Here is a 5,361-nt window from a genome sequence, read left to right as displayed (position 1 = left end):
TCTTGGATTCAACCTGTTTGCAAAGTTGCTAACTCTGCAGTGTTTACCAAATTTTTCAAAACAAGATTTACAAAACTATACTTCATCCATAGAACGATACCTTTGGTTTGGGTTGTTGAAAGTCTTCAAATTTGTGAGTTGCTTTGTTTGTCTTCCTTCATTGCGTCTTTATAAAATATTTGTGAAAAGACTTTAAGAAACACAATTCAACCTTTCAAAACATAAGAAATTAAACAGAAAAAAATAGAGTAAAATTTACCTAATTGCAAATGTATTTAAACCTCATGATATCAGCAGCGTAGCTAGCACCTAGTGACATCAGCAACTTAGGATTGAACTGGTCAAATTATGGAGGTAGACCTGACGACCGGTTCATCTTTACTCATATTCAATTCTTCCTCATCATGCAAAGCACTGAAAGAAGTCAACCGTCACTATACTTTTATTAGTCAAATCACTTTTCTTTTGCGTCTGCATCAATTATAAATTTTTGAAAATTATAATTCACTATTTTAATAGAAACGTAGTAGCTTTCAATTTCCATTCCCTTTCCTTGAAATTTCTATGGAAAGATGAAGGGTTTATTTTTTCCTAAGTTAAAACTAGTAGTGGCTATCAGCTTCTATTTTCTAGAATACAAACTTTGCTAGCTTGAGAAAGAGCATGGTCTTCATGTTGATCATGATCAATAGTCAGAGTTGGTTGCAGATGCCAAAGGTATGGAGATTTGTGTGTTTCTTTTCATCTGTTGTTGGACTGCTCTGTTACACTTTCAGCTCTTCTTTCAATAATCTATTTGGAAAGTGGACATGGTGGAAGATATTACTTTACATTGGTTTTAGTTTCATTATCTGCCTTACTGTCTTGTTTGCAAAGGTTTGGGAGTGCTCCACCTCTCCTCGGGCGGAAGCTCACATGGCCTTTTTTATTTTGATGATCACTTCTGTGTATGCTTTTTTCTTCGATAAAGAAGTGAAAGGGAAACCAGATGCATATAGCCTTGTTTCATGTGCTGCATTTGCTATCATGTCTTTGGCTTTATCAAGATTGAGTCATTTCGGTTTTGAGGTTGATCTTTTACACTTTTCAGTGGAGTCCTAACAATACAACTCATGAAAATAAAGTTATGGTTAGTCATTGTTGGAGGGAGTTTCAGTTATTCCCTCGTCATTCTTCGTTCCTCTTTGGTTGCTGCGAGAAGTGGGTATCATGGACTCCAAGATCAAAATCATCATCATGTAGTCATTGAATTTGGTTCACATTCAGAATCACAAGGAACTAGAACCAGTTCTAGCACTACTCAAGTAGATACGTCCCAAGCTATTGTTATCATGGCACAGGAAGCTATTTCCTCTCCAGAAATTGAGGATCTAGGATTCAAAGTCACTGAATCACAACAAAGAAATAATGATAGTGATAACAATAGTATTGTGAAACAGTTCATGGGTTGCATAGAGGCGCTTAAGAAGGATAATCAGAAAGTTGTTTTGACAATTTTCAAGCATGATGAGGAATACCTCAAAGCTAGTCTTGTCCAAACTCCAGTGCTGCAATTGCATTGCTATGACAACTTGGTGGTGGATTCTCTACCATCAGCTATTATCAATGACCTTCGTGAATATGTAAGGGTGATGGTGATAGCAGGGTTAAAGGAGGAATGAATTGACATGTACATTACTTGGCGGAGGGAGTTTCTGTGTGAGATACTATCATGGTTGATAGAGCTCAAAATTGACAACACCCAGTTTTATATAAAAGCTTTGTGCATAGCTGATAGGATATTTTACCCAATGAAAGAAGACTCTGTGAATGCATCTTTGAAGGGTCCATTCCCCTTGAGGATAAGTACCCTGCAATACCAAGAATACATAGGTTTGGGTTTCGGAATAGTTTGGATAGTTATCCTGGATTGCCCGAAACAATACATGGACGTAAGTTTGGGGAATTGTATAGACATTGAGTTTGGAGAACTTAGACTTGCTACAAAGAACAATAGTTCTAACCTTATGCAAGTTAGAGAAAATATTTCCTCCTTCTTTTTTTGACATAATGATCCATCTGTCCATTCACTTGGTAGATGAGGTAAGGATTGTTGGGCCAATGAGATATCTTTAGATGTATCCTAATGACAAATATGGATTCTTTCTTATTAATAGTAGTCATAAATTAAGAACTAATGAGCCATATTTCTTGACCAATCAGTCTCAACAAGTATATTATGTTAAAGGTACCAAAGATCCTAATTGGTTAGTTGTTCAGAAAACAAAGCCTTAAGACTTGTATGATGTGCCTAAGAAAACTACACTTGAGGTTTGTCAAGAAAATGATGATATTGGCTCGATTCCCTTTACATCTAATGTCCTACATAATGATCAAGGATTGTCTTGGGATAGGAATGATTTAGCCCGTTCCATAGTTGATGGAAAACCAGTTATACCTTCAGAAGTTGTTGACCGCAAAGAAGAAGAAAGTGATGATGAAATTATTGATTTAGCAAAAGATGAAGAAAATGATTATATTGATGAAGCTAATAATAGTGATGATTATTAGTATTGTATATATTATTTTTTTGTACACCAAAATTTTAGTATTTTTTAATCATATATTATGTTTGTTGTTTGCTATAATAATTACATAGGCGTTATGCAATAGATATACTAAGACTCAATCCTATATGCAATGTGGTACCATGTCAGTGAAAAACCTCGTCGGACGCTTAGGAGTACATGACAAGACAAACTACACATGGTAAGTCAGGTCATTCTCACTAGGTAAAATCATAGGGAGACCAGTCAGGATCATGTTGTTTTGCGAGAATGCTCTAACCATGTGGGATTGGCACTGGCTTAAAGGAACACTCAAACCGGGTGTATTTATCCCCAAGCCCTAGATTCTGAAGAGGCTGTTAGGGCCTCTCTCTCCTTATTCTAATCCAACTCAAAAAATATTTTAACACACATACTCTATCTATGAACTATACGAAACACACGACTCCTCAATTATTTTCAAAATAATTTTAATATGTCGCGCCTTGATAACTACTATGTATATGTATATTTTGTGATTAAATTACATCATGCAATTAAAATAAAACTCATCCCCAATGTCACATTCTATCATATCATTGTGTCCCAGCATCCTCTAGCACGTGATTCTTTAAAGTCATCTACTCCCACGAACACAAGGTTCGAGATCATTACAGGATCCAAACACAAATAGCACACAAGAAGTGAGTTTTCACATTTCTAAAAAAATACAAATAAACAAAGGCGTAATCAAAATAAATCATGAAAGTAATTATAACATAGCTCAACTTAATACAATCCACGTCATTTCAGCATTTTATCATTTAAAATTCATTTTTCAATCATCAATCACATTACGCATGAATCACACACTCGGATTAAGACATAAGAACACTCATCAATTTCATAATAAAAAATTAGCAGATGTTATGGAACAATTATACTAAGACTCAAGCTATATGTAATGCGGTACCATGTTAGTGAAAAACCACACTGGGGCGCTTAGGAGTGCATAACAAGACACACCATACAATGGGTATGTTAGGTGACTCTCACTAAGTAAAATCATAAGAAATCATAAGGTGACCAGTCAATGTTACTCTATTTTGTGAGAATATTCCAACTATATGGGATCAACATAGACTTAAAGGAACACTCAAACCGAGTGTCTTTATCCCTAAGGCCTAGACTTCAAAGAATCTGTTAGGGCCTCACCTTCCTGATTCAGGTCCAACCCCTAAAATAATTTTTACACCCAAACACTGCTCATGAATTATACAATAACCACGACCTCACACTCGTGTTTCAAACACGTTTAACACATTGCGTTAAAATTTAACACTTTAGGTTCCTAACTAGGAATCCTACACTTTCCCTTTAACACTGCGCATAATCACTTTTCTCAAGGTAAACACCAGTCGAGTTATTGTATAATTCACAGCTCACAACACAAGTATTGTATCATCAAGTATTAATCATACACTTATTCACAGTCAAATCTCATATCCACAATTTAACATCTCATAATGTCATAATCCACCATCACATCATGTTCAACTTTGCACTTATACCCAATCTCAATAACAATTTTATGATCTCAATGCAACATGTTATCTCATAATTCATCACATATTCAAATTATCATATACACCCAATTTTATGATTCCAATATAAAATCCTGGCAATTATAATTATACATGAAGAATTACAATACAATAAACATCCCAAAATAAACCTCAATTTGATCCCCTAAAGATCTCTACACATGTTCATTCTAACCCCTATTGTGATAAACTCATCCATTACCTCTAAGCGGGTTCACGTGTGTAGTTCCACAGTGATAGCGACATCTCTAGTTGTTTCCTAAGATTCCTCAAACTTTTCTCATGGTTGCTTTGTTAGAGTTTTCAAGTGTTAGAGAGAAGGGGAAGAGATTGTAGCCTCTATTTTACTGTCAACGTGTGAGACTAATTTATCTCTGCAAAATCATTAATTCGCAAATCACAGTGGTGAAAATGTGTTCCAAAGGTGGTGTTCAAATTCTACAACGATCCAACGGTTGATGAGTCCAAGATCATAATTTTACTAGGACAGGTTTTGGGTGTCTGCAGGAAAAGAGAAAGCTCAGTGCAAGGGATATTTCTTCCACCATAGATATTATCTCAAAAATCCCAACAGTGGGTATGTGCGAAAATAAGTTCTGAACCACACGTTCAAATTTCAGGAGGATCCAATGGTTAGCAATTCTGGGATCGTCGTCATTTTACTCAGACAAGTTTGAGTGTAAGTAAAAAAAGGGGGGGGGGGTTGAGAAAGGAAGGAGGAAAAACAAATTTGAGAAGAAGAGAGTGCACGAAGACATGTCATAAACATAAAAAGGTGACTTATTAAGCCTCTATTTATAACTAGTATATTCTGGGAATATTTACTTTATTTTTTATTTATTTATTATTTAATATGAAGAAAATCTATTTTAGTCTCTCTCAAATGAATAAATAAAAATACATTTTTTTCTAAAAGCATATATTTATTTTAGTTACCTTAAAATTATTATTTTAATTAATTAAAATATTTCTCTTATTTTTTTAATTACAAAAAATTTATTATTTTTTTAAAATTCTATTTATTTTAATTTATTTCATGAAAAATGAAAAATTGGATGTTACACGTATTAATTGGTCCTCATCATGCAAAGCACTGCAGAAGTCAACCGTCACTATACTTTTATTAGTGAGACCACTTTTCTTTCGCGCTGGTGCATCAATTATAAATTTTTTGAAAATTATAATTCACTATTTTAATAGAAACTTAGTAGCTTTCACTTTCCATTCCCTTT

At 34.4% G+C, this 5,361-nt stretch overlaps 1 pseudogene; it reads left to right on the top strand.

The window, feature by feature from the left end:
* The first annotated feature begins 663 nt into the window (after positions 1-663).
* Positions 664-1,661, top strand: LOC114415922 (annotated as a pseudogene).
* The last annotated feature ends 3,700 nt before the right edge of the window (positions 1,662-5,361 follow it).

This window comes from Glycine soja, chromosome 6 (genome assembly GCF_004193775.1).
Source record: "Glycine soja cultivar W05 chromosome 6, ASM419377v2, whole genome shotgun sequence".
Lineage (NCBI taxonomy): Eukaryota > Viridiplantae > Streptophyta > Magnoliopsida > Fabales > Fabaceae > Glycine > Glycine soja.
Note: the sequence above shows the minus strand (reverse complement) of the source record. Positions and strands in the feature narration are given on the sequence as shown.